The sequence below is a fragment of the Giraffa tippelskirchi genome, chromosome X (assembly GCF_054371585.1).
Source record: "Giraffa tippelskirchi isolate mGirTip1 chromosome X, T2T-mGirTip1v1.2.pri, whole genome shotgun sequence".
Taxonomy (NCBI): domain Eukaryota; kingdom Metazoa; phylum Chordata; class Mammalia; order Artiodactyla; family Giraffidae; genus Giraffa; species Giraffa tippelskirchi.
In genome coordinates, this window is record NC_137289.1 from 229817 (window position 1) to 246900 (window position 17084).

General features: G+C 46.1%; 1 protein-coding gene and 1 pseudogene across 11 annotated transcripts in view; one reads left to right on the forward strand and one right to left on the reverse strand.

The window, feature by feature from the left end:
• Nucleotides 1–14294, forward strand: part of LOC145535805 (heparan-sulfate 6-O-sulfotransferase 2 pseudogene) — a 107484-nt pseudogene extending 93190 nt beyond the window's left edge. Inside the window, exon 3 of the transcript XR_014075497.1 lies at nt 13296–14294. The product of XR_014075497.1 is annotated as a heparan-sulfate 6-O-sulfotransferase 2 pseudogene (transcript). The remainder of the gene's footprint in view (nt 1–13295) is intronic.
• The window catches only part of GAB3 (GRB2 associated binding protein 3), a 57718-nt gene that overhangs the window by 30547 nt on the left and 10087 nt on the right, over nt 1–17084 (reverse strand). The gene's annotated exons all lie outside the window — the stretch shown is intronic.

The window sequence follows — 17084 nt, forward strand, 5'->3', positions numbered from 1 at the left end:
GAAAGCATAAGTTTGTTTTTTATGTCTCTGAGTCTGTTTCTGTTTTGTAAATAAGGTCATTTGTATCATTTGTTTAGATTCCACATATAAGTGATGTCATATTGTATTTGTCTTTTTCTGACTTCCTTCACTTACTATGATAATCACTAGGTCCATTCATGTTGCTGCAAATTGCATTGTGGCACTCTTTTTTATGCCTGAGTAGTATTCCTTTGTATTGTCGTGTCTAGGGGATGCCCTTTTGAGTGATTAAAAAAAAAACATTAAAGAATGCAAAGATGTGTCTACATGTCAGGATAGTAGTCACATATGGGGAACAGGAGGAGGTTGTGGTTCAGGTGGGGTACATGATGGGGCTCCAGCACTGGGTAGCAAAGTTATTTTTCAAGCGGTTGGTGCTTACAAGGGGAGGGGGCGGTCACCTAAGAATAATTCATAAAGCTATACATTTGCCCTATGTGGTTTGCTATATTTGTATTTTCTTTGACAATAAAAAGGATTTTAAAACAATTCCTCTGGACAGGGCATGTTCACGGATGCGTTCACTGTGTGCCAGGCATGGGAGGGGCTGCTAGCTCTTCCTGTGGGGAGAGGTTCGCATTTCACAAGGGCAGGATTGCAAACTCCACAGCAAAACTTTGTCACCTTGAAAGTAACTTGTAAAATGACATGGGATTGTTGGCCCTCAGGGCACCAGGCATCGCATGGCCCCAATGTACCCCACTGGGCCCTGAGGGCTCTTCTAGCTCTGGCCGTAAAGGATCTGTTTCCCATCAGCCTTTCCTGCCACAGTCACTAAGGTGACTCATTACCACCCTACCAGCATTATCTCCACAACAAAAACCTGCAACATCCTGTAACATTGTGGAAAAGTGTTTGTGCTCATTTCTCAGATGTGAAGGAGGTGAAACTGAACTCCTCTAGAAAGCTGTGATGGGGATCACAGGCTTGTTGATTTGCCTAGAATTGGTTGGGGAATAACTGGATCTAATCCCTCTGATGATGAAAGCTATGTGCTGTCTTCAACCATCTCAGCCAATCCAACTTGCTGATTCTGTTTACAAACACCTCCTGGTTGGTTTCTTGATAGAAAGGGACCCCCAGGTTAAACAAAGGTGCAAGTGATTGCAAGGCTGAGGCAGGCACTGTGCAATGGCAGCCTTGGTTATCCAGAGAAGAAGGACTGAGACTCGAATCTGCATTTCCCTGTTATGGACTGAAGTGTCCCCTGCCTCAAAATTCCTAGTGCTCAGCACCTCAGAAGGTAACCTTATTTGGAGACAGGGTCTTTACAGAGGTAATCCAGTTAAAATAAGTTCCTTGGGGTAGCTTTTATGTAATATGAGAGGCATATTTATAAAAGGGGACACTTGGAGAAGCAGACACACACAGAGGAAAGACGATGTGAAGACACAGGGCGCAGACAGCCTCTCCAATTCCAGGACAAAGGCCTGGAACACAGCCTCCCTCATGGCCATCAGGAGGAACTGACTCTCCCCATGCCTGGATCATGGACTTCCAGCCTCCATGACTGGGAGACGATACATCTCTGTGGCTTAAAACTACCCAGTTTGTGGTACTCTTACAGCAGCCCCAGGAACCTAAGACATTCCCCCAATTTTATTCTGCATCTGAACCACCTGGGAGAACTTTCACTTCCAGCCACACTGGTGTACTTGGCCCTGAACTTACCCCACCCACAAACCAATTAGAAAACTAGACCAAATATATGAATTCAATGACTTCTGACATTGAGTAACAGTCAGCTGTGGTGTGTAGAAGAGAACAATGTGGGTGAGTCTCAGACTCTAGCATTCTAGCTCACAGCCTGTAAGCCTGTTTCTAGATGATGGTATAGGGAAGGGGCTCCCAAAAGAGCATGGCAATCTGGCCAAGCTGAGAAAGACAGTTCAGCACTCTGGAGGGATGAGGTAGCCGGGAGTCAGTAGGAAAGGCACCAAAGACAAGGGTATTGGGTGAAGAGCCCCTGCGGTCCACGTGGGACTTTGGCTGAATACTGACACCCCCTGTTCAGTTCAGTCATTCAATCGTGTCTGACTCTTTGTGACCCCATGGACACCAGGCCTCCCTGTCCTTCACCATCTCCCAGAGCTGGCTCAAACTCATGTCCATCAAGTCGGTGACACCATCCAACCATCTCATCCTCTGTCGTCCCCTTCTCCTCCCGCCTTCAATCTTTCCCAGCATCAGGGTCTTTTCCAAGGAGTCAGCTCTTCACATCAGGTGGCCCAAGTATTGGAGTTTCAGCTTCAGCATCAGTCCTTCCAGGGAATATTCAGGGCTGATTTCCTTTAGGATAGACTGGTTTTATCTCCTTACAGTCCAAGGGACTCTCAAGAGTCTTCTCCAACACGACAGTTCAAAAGCATCAATTCTTTGGTGCTCAGCTTTCTTTATGGTCCAACTCTCACATCCATACATGACCACTGGAAAAACCATAGTCTTGACTAGACGGACCTTTGTTGGCAAAGTAATGTCTCTGCCTTTTAATATGCTGTCTAGGCTGGTCATAGCTTTTCTTCCAAGGGGCAAGCGTCTTTTAATTTCATAGCTTCAGTCACAATCTGCAGTGATTTTGGAGGCCAAGAAAATAAAGTCCATCACTGTTTCCATTGCTTCCCCATCTATTTGCCATGAAGAGATGGGACCTGAGGCCACGATCATCATTTTTTGAATGTTGAGTTTTAAGCCAGCTTTTTCACTCTCCTTTTTCACTTTCATCAAGAGGCTCTTTAGTTCCTCTTCACTTTCTGCCATAAGGGTGGTGTCATCTGCATATTTGAGGTTATTGATGTTTCTCCCGGCAAACTTGATTCCAGCTTCTGCTTCATCCAGCCCCGGCATTTCGCATAATGTACTCTGCATATAAGTTAAATAAGCAGGGTGACAATATACAGCCTTGACATACTCCTTTCCCAATTTGGAACCAGTCCATTGTTCGATGTCTGGTCCTAACTGTTGCTTCTTAACCTGCATATACATTTCTCAGGAGGCAGGTCAGGTGGTCTGGTATTCCCATCTCTTTCAGAATTTTCCACAGTTTGTTGTGATCCACACAGTCAAAGGCTTTGGCGTAGTCAGTGAAGCAGAAGTAGATGTTTTTCTGGAATTCTCTTGCTTTTTCGATGATCCCATGGCTGTTGGCAATTTGATCTCTGGTTCTTCTGCCTTTTCTAAATCCAGCTTGAACATCTGGAAGTTCTCAGTTCATGTACTGTTGAAGCCTGGCTTGGAGAATTTTGAGCATTACTCTGCTAGCATGTGAGATGAGTGCAACTTGTACATTCTTTGGCATCGCCTTTCTTTGTGATTGGAATGAAAACTGAGCTTTTCCAATCCTGTGGCCACTGCTGAGTTTTCCAAATTTGCTGGCATATTGAATGCAGCACTTTCACAGCATCATCTTTTAGGATTTGAAATAGCTCAGCTGGAATTCCATCACCTCCACTAGCTTTGTTCGTAGTGATGCTTCCTAAGGCCTAGATGACTTCCCACTCCAGGATGTCTGGCTCTAGGTGAGTGATCACACCATCGTGGTTATCTGGGTCATGAAAATCTTTTTTTTTAATATTTCTTCTGTGTATCCTTGGCACTTCTTCTTAATATCTTCTGCTTCTGTTAGGTCCATACCATTCCTGTCCTTTATTGCACCCATCTTTGCATGAAATGTTCCCTTGGTATCTCTAATGTTCTTGAAGAGATCTCTAGACTTTCCAGTTCTATTGTTTTCCTCTATTTCTTTGCACTGATCACTTAGGAAGGCTTTCTTATCTCTCCTTGCTATTCGTTGGAACTCTGCATTCAGATGGGTATATCTTTCCTCTTCTCCTTTGCCTTTAGTTTCTCTTCTTTTCTCAGCTATTTGTAAGGCCTCCTCAGACAACCATTTTGCCTTTTTGCATTTCTTATTCTTGGGATGGTCTTGATCACTGCCTCCTGTACAGTATCACAAACCTCCATCCATAGTTCTTCAGTCACTCTGTCTATCACATCTAATCTCTTGAATCTCGTTGTCACTTCCACTGAAGGGATTTGATTTAGGTCATACTTGAATGGTCTAGTGGTTTTCCCTACTTTCTTCAATTTATGTGTGAATTTTGCAATAAGGAGTTCATGATCTGAGCCACAGTCAGCTCCTGATCTTGTTTTTACTGACTCTATAGAGCTTCTCCATCTTTGGCTGCAAAGAATATAATCAGTCTGATTTCGGTGTTGACCATCTGGTCATGTCCATGTGTAGTCTTCTCTTGTCTTGTTGGAAGAGGGTGTTTGCTATGACCAGTGCGTTCTCTTGGCAAAACTCTGTTAGTCTTTGCTCTGCTTCATTTTGTGCTCCAAAGCCAAGCTTGCCTGTTACTCCAGGTATCTCTTGATTTCCTACTTTTGCATTCCAGTCCCCTATGATGAAAAGGACATCTTTTTTGGTGTTAGTTCTAGAAGGTCTTGTAGGTCTTCATAGAACCATTCAATTTCAGCTTTTTCAACATTAGTGGTTGGGCCATAGACTAGGATTACTGGGATATTGAAAGATTTGCCTTGGAAACGAGCAGAGATCATTTTGTCTTTTTTGAGATTGCACCCAAGTACTGAATTTCAGACTCTTTTGTTGACTATGAGGGCTACTCCATTTCTTCTAAGGGATTCTTGCCCACAGTAGTAGCTATAATGATTCTCTGAATTTAATTCATCCATTCCAGTCCATTTTAGTTCACTGATTCCTAAAATGTTGATGTTCACGCTTGCCATCTCACTTCCAATTTACCTTGATTTATGGACCTAACATTCCAGGTTCCTATGCAATATTGTTCTTTACAGCTTTGGTCTTTACTTCCATCCCCAGTCACATCCACAACAGGGCATTGTTTTCACCTTGGCTCCATCTCTTCATTCTTTCTGGAATTATTTCTCCACTCTTCTCCAGTAGCATATTGGGTACCTACTGACCTGGGGAGTGCATCTTTCAGTGTCCTATCTTTTTTTTTTTTTTGGCTTTTTCATACTGTTCATGGGGTTCTCAAGACAAGAATACTGAAGTGGTTTGCCATTCCCTTCTCCAGTAGGCCACATTTTGTCAGAACTCTCCACTATGACTGGTCCATCCTGTGTTGTCCTACATGTCATGGCTCATAGTTTCGTTGAGTTGGACAAGGCTATGTGGTCCCTGTGATCAGTTCGGTTAGTTTTCTGTGATTATGGTTTTCATTCTATCTGCCCTCTGATGGATAAGGATAAGAGGCTTATGGAAGCTTCATGATGGGAGAGACTGACTGTGGGGGAAATTGGGTCTTGTTGTGGCGAGTGGAGCCGTGCTCAGTAAATCTTTAAGCCAATTTTCTGTTGATGGGCGGGGCTGTGTTCCCTCCCTGTTGTTTGGCCTGAGGCCAAAATATGGTAGGGGTAATGAAGGTAATGGTGACCTCCTTCAAAAGGACTTGTGCATGCATTGTTGCATTCAGTGCCCCTGACCCTCCAGCAGACCACTGTCGACCCACACCTCCAGCAGAGACTCCTGGGCTCTCACAGGCAAGCCTGGCTCAGTCTCTTGTGCCCTCCAAGAGGCTGTTTCCTAGTCCTGTGGAAGTCCTGTAATCAAATCCCACTGGCCTCCAGTGTCTAATTCCCTGCGGGTTCTCAGTCCCTTTGCCAGATCCCCAGGTTGGGACAGCCATTGTGGGTCCTAGAACTTTCTTAACAGTGAGAGAATTTCTTTGGTATAATTGTTCAAACCATGAGGTGAATCTAAAAACAGTTACTGGACAGCCACAAACCGATCAACTACCAGAGCTCACACAGGGCTGGGAAATGTTTGGACCAGCTAGGATGGAGAAATCTGAAACAGCCAGTAAAGACTAGCAAGGCTACACATTAGAGTCCGGCCTCAGTATAGGTTACTCTCAACCTGCCCTGAGAAAGCTTAAGAAGACTTGGAGTGACCCAGTCGATCTTCATGTTACTGAACTGACTGCCACACAAAGCTCAATACTTTTTAAAGGAAGACACCAAAACCCAGACACTCAACAAAATAATATTTATGATATAAAGCCTCCTACAAATTACTAGAACTGCAAAAAAGCTGGAAACTGTGGCTCCTATCAGGTGAAAATCAGTCAATAGACAGAGAACTAAAAATGACAGAGATGATGCAATAAGCAGACAATATTTTTAAAACAGCTCTTACAGTGTTTGACATTTAAAGGAAAACGTGTACATATGAGAAAAGAGAAGATACAGACAAGAACAAAATGGAACTTGTGAAGGTAAAAATACAATATCTGAAATGAAAAATGCATGGGATGTGCAGAACAATATCTTAGATCTCAGAGAAGTGCTCAGTGAACTGGAAGCACATTTTTAGCACTTTCCTGGGAAGAGGTGAATACACTCCCGAGGGATCTGCTAAAAACACACATTCCTGAATCTCACATCCAGGGTAGTTAGGAGCCCAAGGCCGTCTCATGAAACACCTCAAAGCCACCTGCTTCTAGCTCAGAGAACGTGTATTACCAACCAAACAGAATACATCGATCTCTGAACCACAGTCTCAAGATGCACAGTTTCAACGCTGAATGTCTATCCTTTTATCAGTTGTGAACCCCTTAGAGAACATGATGAAATTCATGGACCTTCTCTCATCAGAAACATGTATGCATGCGTATGCGTGTGTGCACACACACACAGACATACATGCACACACTGTTCCGGATGGCCTTCCTTCATTTAATTGCACACGCTCTCCCTCACTAGCCTCACCTAGCAGCGTTTCTCCGAGTGACCCTTGCTTCACTCTTCACATCCAAACTGTGTGCATGGCCTGCTGACTGTACTTTCACCTCTCCATGGCACCCTGCTTCAGCTGCCCTGGTCCTAGGCCCCCCATAAATTCATTCTCGACAGAACTCAATGGTCTTTAAAAAACATCACTCAGCTCATGTGGCTCCCTCAATTCGCCCTTTCCAAAGGCCCTCTAAGCCTTATAATAAAATCCATCCCCTTGAACCTGGCCTGGAGCCTCCTCCTGGACCTAGCCCTACCCTCCTCTCCTGCTTCAGCTCCACCACTCTCTGGTTCTTTCATACTGTTCCTTCTGCTGTTCCTGAACAGGTCAAATCTCATTCCCATCTTGGGACCTTTGCCCTCCCTGGTCCTTCTTCTCAGTATAGCCTTTCACCAGATTATCTGCATCCCTGTCATTCAGATCTCAGCTTCCTGTTGCTGAGACCATAACTTAATTGTCGTCATCTCAGAGAAACCTTCTCTGATCATTCAAGTCCAAGTGGCTGCACATCACTTTCCACCTTAATTCCAAACACACTACTTTCAATACCTACTATTTCTCTTTCCTGTCTGTTTGAGGATGGGTGTCTGGCCCCCACGCCAATCCCCAGTCCCCTACAGAGGCCTTGCTATCTTGATTACTGCATTAATCTCTGCTACGTGGCACAGAAGAGTTGCTCATACTTGTTGAGTGAATGAATTTCATACATGATTTCAGGGTGCCCTGGACCTAGGTTTAAAACACTAGTCTTGAGAAACATGACTAGCTTTGTGGGTTCATAACAAACCTCATCGCCAAGATTTACTCATCACATATTTATGTGCAAGGAACTGAAGATGTGATGGAGAATCAGACACACAGGGTCTCAGCATTCAGGCAAGGTGTGGTCGGAGCCTTTTAACTCAAATACAGCAAAATGCTCCATTGGAGCATTTGCAAAAGCAACACCCAGACATGGCAATGTGTTGTTCAAGAGTAAATTGGGGTGTTGGCTACACATGCCTAACATGAGCTTTTCTCAGCCAATAAAGCAAGCTCTCAAGGCTGAGATTACCATAGACAAAAGTTCGAGGTCCGAGCACTTTATTCCTGCACTTGATTCTATTTGTACAATAAAATAAACCTGGCTGGGTTAGAGCAAGCTTCACTTTTGAGGCTCCAGAATTCACTCCAATAAAATTGAAGTGGCCTCTCTGGATTGTATCCATTGTTGAAAGACACTGAAACGAATGGAGAAACATCCTGCGAGTCTCTGAGGCTGTAAAGAGACACCTCTGATTTAAACTGCTTTTCTGGCCAAAGTGATTACTGTCCCTTTGTTTCAGCGGAATTGGCCCCCTGCCCCCTCTGCAGCGGTGAAATCCCAAAGCTATGAAATCATTTCCTCTGCATGTGCACAGGACCGGTCAGCAAGCTGCCTGCATCGCCTGGCTTTCCATCCCAGGCTAAGGGAATGAAACCTCCATCGAGCTGCACTTGGAGCTGTGGGTTTGCACCCTTCACTATCACTGTCATCTGAGCCAGAGCAGTTTTCAACTCCAGCTGCCCAAAGAAATGCTTGGGCTTCTTCCCCCTTGGACCCGGGGATGGGCTCCATGCTGCCTGCCCTGGACCAAAGTGTCCAGAGCTCCAGGATCCGGGGCTCAAACTCCAGAATCTGAGTCTGTTCTAATTACTTACACGTGTTGGGCTTCTGAGCTGCTCTCACAGGGGCCTTATCTGAGGGGCTGCAGGAGGTGCCTTGATTAGAGGGGGACAAGCAGAAAGATGTTGCCAAGGATCTGTGGATGGCAAGGCCCTGCTCTAGTGGGCAAAGACTTCAACATTTCTCACCATTACACATAAAGAGAGGTACACAGTTGGAAGGGGAACTCGTTTGAGGTGCATGAGAAGTTATGTGCAGAAGAGAGGAACTCTAGGAACCAAGACCCAGCCAATGACTATCAGCTGGTCTCCAACTCTCCCTGGGACTCTGGCTTGTGCCCATCTAGCCCATGTGCTCTGTGATGGCAGGAGCCTCCTCTGTCTCGGTCCCTGAAGTACTTCCATCATCTTTAATAGTCTTAGCCTACAACACACAATCAGCACATCATGCTGGACCAGGTGATGGACCAGGGGATGGCTAGCTGGAAAAGCTTAACAGGAGGAATCTTCGTGTTGGAATAGATATTTCTGTTTCTTGCAGTTGTGGTCACAGGAATCTATACGTTATGATGAAACCACAGTGAAACACACACACATGTATACACACACAGACACACGCACATACAATGGGTGAAACCTACAGCAGCTCCTGTTTCTTTACAACCTCCTGGGGATGGAGGTTTCTAAATCAGTTGACAAAAAGATGTTCAATGCGAAAGAAGCCAAGAATGTACAGAAAAGGAAACCTACAAGAAGTGGGGCACATCAAAAGCACAAAATAAGATGCTTGATTTCAATCATTGCATCCAAGGAAACCATACTCAATGGGCTGGTGAAAAGACATTTATGCAATGGGCCGTGTACAGGGGAGGCAGAGATGAGCAGGTGCTCAGAGTCCCCTGAGTGGAACAAGGGCCAATGAGCTTTCATTGATGGCATTTCCTTCTCTTATAAGTTTGTCAGCTTGTATTTATAATCTCGTGAAGTGGTCAAGGCAGCTAATTTTCCAGAAAAAGAAGCTGGTCCTCAGAGAGACGTAGGGTCTTGTTAACAGCCCTCCCTTTCAGTGGTCAAGGACACGGCTCTATGTAATCAAAGAGACTGAAGTCCAATTAGTTGAAATTAAAGAAGAGAGAAAATAGAGCCACAGTTGGAGGAGGGTACATGCCTACTTGCATTGGTTGGTGACCCAGGAAGGCATCTATTCCAACATGAGGATTCCTCCTGTTAACCCTTTGCCAGCTTCTCCTGGTCCCCCGGCACTTCAGTGGGAGGGATTTGGGTGGAACCAGGGTGACGGAGCATGTTACCCTCAAGGTCATATGTTAGACTGCTTTCCGCAGGCTGTCCTGTCATATGGAACTGTCAAAGCCGTTTCCCTTGATCTAGCTCCGGAGCGGACTCTTCCCTGGAGCCCAGAAGATGAAAGAGGACCAAGACATGCTCTTGACTGCCTTTTCATTGCCTTCTTCTCCATTTTCACTTCCTTCACTTCCATCTTTCCTCATCCCCATTCTTCTGACTGGAACACGTTTCTCTTTGTGTTGTGTGACTATTGACAGAGACTTAGTAAATGTTAGTGAGTGTTTTCCAAACCTAACGCCTGCATCCCTGACTGCCCTGTGTAAGGCCCTGGGAATCTTGGACAAGCTCCCAGACCCCGAGATGAAAGAAAGCTTTTGCCAACAGCGCGGAGGCTTTCAGTAGCTTCCCAAGCCCGGCTCCTTTAAGCCCAGCTCCCAGTTTCTTCCCAATGGTTTCACCTTGAAAACATTCAGGAAGTTTGGGGTGCGGTTATGTGTTGCAAAAGGTGAACATCATCGAAGAAACAAAGTCCTGGTTAATGTTCTATTTTCTGCTGCGCTTTACTCAAGGGGGCGCCAGTCTCCGCCTTCTATTTCCTCGCCAAGGGGGCCCGCAAAAGCCAGGGGACTCGAGGGCGGGGGGTCGGGAATTTCCAGGAGCAGGTTAAGGCTCCTCTCCGCCCTGGCCCAGCGCCACCAGCCCAGGGATTGCTGTGACCCTTCAGCCTGATGGGCCTCTAACCTTCTGCCTGCCACTACACAGAGCCGGGACTTGTCGCAGGCGTGGAATAACTTCCTGTGATTGTCCTGGAGACGGTCTGGCCCACGAGATCAACTTCCAGGCCTTGTCAACAGAGGCAGAGGAGTCCTGGATCTCTGCCGTGGGGACAGAGACACCCCTGCATTTAAGGAGGAAGACGGGGAAGGCCTCTTGCTAGGCTGTGAGCTCCTGAAATACATGGGATTGTGGAAAGCATTTGGAAATCCTGGTGTCTTGTGTTATTAGCTGTAAGACAGTTGAGGTCTGATGTGCAGGAAAATCTCTCTAAAATGTCCCCCCCTGGCTCCTGGTGCCGAGAGCTAGCTCAGTCCATCTTGTTGAGTCAGTTAATGAATCTCTAGCTCATTCCACCTGTAATCAAAATAAATTCTGCCTGAATTAAATATTTAAATAAGAACATATTTAAATTTAAATGTTTAAATAAGGATGTATTTAAATTTAAATGTTTAAATAAGGACATATTTAAATTTAAATGTTTAAATAAGGACATATTTAAATTAGGAAATTTTTAAATTTAAATATTTCAACAAGGATTTATTTAAATTTAAATATTGAAATAAGGGTTTATTTAAATTGAAATATTGAAATAAGGAAATAAACAGGACTGAAAAAATAGAGGTGGACATTGACCTAACACCGGCCTCTGAAAAGGCTTTCTAAAAACAGGACATGACAGCCTGAGGCTACAGAGAAAAACCACACCACACATTCATTCCTCAAAAGTTAAGATGCGATACCGTGAACAGGCACGCTGCCCATGACTCGGTTGCCAGAGTGCAGGGGGCAACAGAAAGAGAGGGTGGTGGGCAGGAGACGGGTCCCAGCTGGTAGGCTGCTAACAGCCCCGGAGGGATAGTTACCGGGCAACTCATCAGCTCGAAACACTGTTCTGGCTGCAGGAAGTTGCCAAATCCACCTCCCAGCCTCTGGCCAGCACAAAACAGTGACTCAAATTGCTCCGCACAGGAGCCCAGAGGATGCCATTGTTGACCGAAGCTCCTGCCTAGACCCGGGAGGAGCTGGGCTCGCAGAGGGCACCTGCCTGCAGACTCATCCCAGGTACCCAGAGAGGAAAGGAACAGCCTGGCTTTCAACTGGGTTCAAGTCCTGCTGGGCTGAAAGTGCATACATCAATAGAAAAAAGAACCCTTTACCATTTGTAGTTCAAGGCCAATTCCCTGGGCCTCCTCCCTGCTGGAACCCAGGGTCTTTCTGGATCCTGGGCACACACGTGCCAATCAGGATGCAGTCACGTTTGGAGGGTGAAGTGATGAGCAGCGGTCTCGAGTGAGCACCTCAAGCCGCTGCCTGCTGCCTCTGGCTTCGGTTCTGTTCCTCACAGGGTCCCTCTCTGCTCCTGATATCTGAGAGGCCAGGTGGAGCTCATGCCACTGTGAAGGATTTTTCACGGGCATTCTTCAGAAATCTTTCTCTTATTTTGTGAAAACTGTACCTTTCCAGGGGTAGATAAGATGTCTAACTGATCTAAGATCTATTCCATGAGTTGGTTAGATTTTCCTGCTCTATTTTGGACTCTTTAAAAAAAAAAAATACACGTTTTCTTTCATATTGGGTTTTAGCCAATTAACAATGCTGTAATAGATACAGTTGAACAGTTAAAGGACTCAGCCATACAGGCACACATGTATCCGTCCTCCCCCAAACTCCCCTCCCATCCAGGCTGCCACACAACATTGAGCAGAGTTCCCTGTGCTGTCCAGTAGGTCTTTGTTGGTTATGCATTTTAAAAATAGCCGTGTGTACATGGATTTTTGGACTCTTTGATGAGTTTCACAGAGGGGAATTATCTAAACATGTGTTCAGAAATGTTACTTTCTTCCTCAGAAATCTCTTTGAATGCTCTGTCAGTTACACAAGTCAAAAGGACACCTTGTTGTTTAAATGTGTTTTTGGCTGGTATCTCATGAGGCTTTATATTATTTCTTATGCATCACAAACCTTTGTAGCCCTTTTTATTTGCCCATTTTCCCACTGCCATGCTGATCTTAACCCTCATGATTGACAAGGATTATTCACAGAAGTCAAGGGTATAAACTCATCTGCCTTATATGTTTGTATTGTTTTTGAAGCATCAGTGCCTAAAATCGTGCTTGGCATACAGGAGATGCTCAGTAAATGTTTGTTGAAGGTCTGAAGAAATGAATGAAGAGAAGTGTTTTATTCTCAAATAGCAAAAAATCTGTCTTTTCCTTTATCATTTTTCTAAAATGATATATTTAGACAGGTTTTCCCCACCTCCAGATCAGATTGAGATCTAACATTCTTTTGTAGAAACTGTATTTCATTGTCTTCCACTTAAATGCAACACACCTGGAATTTGTTTGCCATGTCTCTATAGTTTTATGAATTTGTTATCAAGGTTAAGAAGAAGTTTGCATCTTTTCTGTGCCCAAATAGTTTAAAGAGTATGAGAGTGAGCTGTTCTTTAAAGCTCAAAAGGTCTCCAATATTAAAGCATTTGAAGTCAAGCATCTGTCCCAGAAGTAATTATCCGTTTCTTTCATATTTACTTTATACTATTGACCAGAACAACATTTTAGGGTGTAACACTGTGAAGAGTGGTGCTCCTTTCCGGCAAGGCCATGTGAGAATTCTCCTCTGCTGTGAAAATTTGGGTGGAGTTAAATTACAGTTTAAACTTCAGTTTAATTTGTAAGTTACACCATGTGCAGGGCCCAAGACCCCAAACCACGGATTTCTTGTCGGCCCTGAAAGCCACAATGTAACAGACTTGCTTCTTGTGAAATAGGAACTGGTGGTGATGAACTGAAACAGACACCGAAAAGGAGGCCTGAGACTGGACGACCAAGCCGCCCACAAGGGGACCTAGCTGGGGTGTCGCTCGAAGGCAGGCACGGTTCTGACGTGGAAAGAAGGAGGAGGAAACCGAGTTACCAGCGCTGTGGGATGCATTGTGAGACTCTCGCCTGGAGGGAGACAGACAAGAACACAGGCAGCTCCGTGACAGAAGGAACCGGACTTTGATCCCTGATGGGAGATGGCAGATTATAAACAAGTATTTTCTGCCATTTTCTTTCCACCTTTTATGTTGAACTAGTACAGGAATATTATTGCCAGATGTCAAACAAGCCAGCATCATCTGCTTCAGCTCTGTCCCTACAGTCAACTGTCAACTGGCTGCCAGACTGACCCTGTTACAATGCACATCCAGTCACATTTCTCTGCTCGGAACCCATATAAGGTCTTCCTTCCTCACTGAGAGGAAAAGTCCCAGGCCTCTTCTTAGACCCTCCAAGACCTGACACGAGCCTCCCACCCTCTCCCATCCCCTCTCTAACCCCAACTGCTCTTTGCTCACTCCCTGGGCTCCAGCCCAGCTCATTGCTCCTGGAACATTCCAGGTGTGTTCCTGTCAGAGGGTCTCTGTGTTGAGTCCTTCGTCTCCTGTCTAAGCAGTGGGGCATTTGAATTCCCCGACCCTTGTGGATGCCTAAAGTCAAAGCCAAAAGGTGTCCAGCGGCCAAGAGCAATCCCTTGAACAGGACCTGCAGGCATTAAGTCATGAAAAGACAAGCAGATATGATTTCCTTCCATGCAGAAGTAGATGGATACCGCCTCCGAAGGCCAAGAACTCTATTGAGACTTGTGATGGCTTCATGATATGAGGCTCTCAGAAAATAAAGACGTATGTGAGTGTTGACCTGTTACAATCTCGAGCTAGGTGGTCCATAATCAGGGAGGTGAATCAGAAGCCAGCTTCGAATGAAAAAATACAAAAACAAAAAAACAAGGGGTGACAATGGCCTGATTTCTCCACTCTCGCTCTGGGTTCTGAGCACATGGGAACTTCTAGCCTGAGAAGGACCTGTGCAGAGAGTGTTAGCTGGGCTTTTCCTTTGAAGACATCATCCAAGCAGCTCATCAACAGCGACAAGCCAAACTCCTTGAGAGCCCCCCTCTGGGCCTTATTCTGATACCATTGCTACTTGGCCATATCTCCTTCTCTGTTGGGCCCAGGTCTGGAGGTGGGTGTCACTTGATTCTTGCAACTCACTGAAATGCCTCCCTCTTTGTTGCCTTCAGCAACCAGGTCCTCCATCTCTGCACCCTCTTCCCTCTCAGCAGTCCTGCCACATTCCCTGTGACACTGTGACTCCAAGTGCTCGTGCTCAGTTGTATCCAACTCTTTGCGACGCCCTGGACTCTAGCCCACCTGGCTCCTCAGTCCATGGGATTCTCCAGGCAAGAATCCTGGTGTGGGTTGCCATTTCCTCCTCCAGGGGGATCTTCCCCATCCAGGGATCAAACCCACATCCCCCGCACTGGCGGGTGGATTCTTTACCACTGAGCCCCCCCGGGAAGCTCTCAAACTCAAAGACCTGCCCCCAAACGAAGGTCTGTGGTCCCATGCTCCCTCCCGCATGGCCTCTATGATGTAATCAGGGCTCCAAAGATCTGAACAGATTGGCCTGAAGCCTCCACAGCGATCAAAAGGGGGAAATTTACCAGGAAGAAAGGAAAGGTCCAGTCCCTAGGCCTTGACAAAGCAAAACATCAACAGCATACGCAGAGGCTAGAAGAGAGAGAGAGAGAGCTCAGCAAAAGCACAGAGGAAAATGCGGTTCCCTCAACAGGAAGCCGGCATGAGTCAGCAGTGGGGTGGCCGCCAGCCCCGAGCCAGGGGGACCTGCAGCCTCCAGCAGGGGAAGGGGTGCCTGTCTCCTCTCAGTCTGATGCTCTGATCCCAGGAGCACACTCTGTCCTGGGAGCAGCTCAGAGGAGGTGGGTCCATGGCCCAAGAACATGGAAGGATCAGTGGCATCCACTGGCTACACTCAGATGCCTGAGAGGAACCCAAGTCAGCAAGAGCAAGTGTGTGTTCCACGTAATCTCAACAGGTAACACAGTGGGCAGACTGTCCAGTCGGAGCTGTCACACACCTCTTTGGGAAGAGTGTTATATAACCAGTTTCCTGTCGGTAAAGTGTCCAAACAACACATGATCACTCAAAAAACGTGGCCAGTGTGTCATGAGATCACCGCTGATACACTTGCCAGTCACTGAAGTTTACAGAACTGCACTGCGGCCCAGCTTGCCAACCACCCTGCTCAACAACCTGTCTCTCCTGAATGTTTTCATTAAGCAGTCGACACCTGACATTGGTTATTTCCCTAGAATCATTCGCATGTTCTTACTTTCCGCTGCACTACCATGAATAGCCTTTCTGTTCCAGTTTCCCTTCCAGCTGGTCTCCCCTGCCAGTTCAACCTTAAGATTGCTGCTGCAGACCCCAACACAGTCTTCAAGCCCCCTAATTAAATCCTCATCGAGTAATAGTTTCCTGAACCCACTGTGCCCAGTACGCCAATGCAGGCGTTTCCTTCTCAATGTGCAAAAGGCTGACCAACTCCAAGACTTAAATCACTGGGTGAAGCAGGTCTGGGAAACTTGAATCTCTTCTAGCTTATGTGTGCAGGTTGAGAGCTCCCAGAATAAACCTGAGTCTAATGCTGTAAGGTATCCAATGATTCCACCAGGTCTTCTATGTGAAACCATGACCACATTTAGGAGAGACTGGACCCAGAGCATTGGAATGTGACACTTGACAGCGTTGAGCTGCTTCTAAGCACTCCAATCCCCCCAGTGCCACTGCAAGGGCCGCCAAGGAGTCAAGAGTCCTCAAGAAAGAAGGTTCCAGTCACCTCACCAGGCAAAAACACCTGTATCAGCTAAAGAAAGAAAGTGAAGTCACTCAGTCGTGTCTGACTCTTTGTGACCCCATGGACTGTAGCCCACCAGGCTCCTCCATCCATGAAATTTTCTAGGCAAGAGTATTGGAGTGGGTGGCCATTTCCTTCTCCAGGGGATCTTCTCGACCCAGGGATCAAACCCGGGTCTCCCGCATTGTGGGCAGATGGCTTTACCGTCTGAGCCACCAGGGAAGCCCAGCTAAGGCATGGTCTTTCTCCTTTCTTCTCCCTACAATTTTCTTTATTTTTTAATACACATTTATTTATTTTAATCGGAGGCTAATTACTTTACAATATTGTAGTTGTTCTGCCATACATTGACATGAATCTGCCATGGGTGTACATGTGTTCCCCATGCTGAACCCCCCTCCCACTTCCCTCCCCATCCCATCCCTCAGGGTCATCCCAGTGCACCAGCCCCGAGCACCCTGTCTCATGCATCAAACCTGGACTGGCGATTCATTTCACATATGATCATATACATGTTTCAATGCCATCCTCCCAAATCATCCCACCCTCGCCCTCTCCCACAGAGTCCAAAAGACTGTTCTATACATCTGTGTCTCTTTTACTGTCTTGCATACAGGGTTATCGTTACCATCTTTCTAAATTCCATATATTTGCATTGCTGCTGCTGCTAAGTCACTTCAGTCGTGTCTGACTCTGTGCGACCCCATACACGGCAGCCCACCAGGCTCCCTCGTCCCCGGGATTCTCCAGGCAAGAACACTGGAGTGGGTTGCCATTTCCTTCTCCAATGCATGAAAGTGAAAAGTGAAAGTGAAGTCGCTCAGTCATGTCTGACCCTTAGCAACCCCATGGACTGC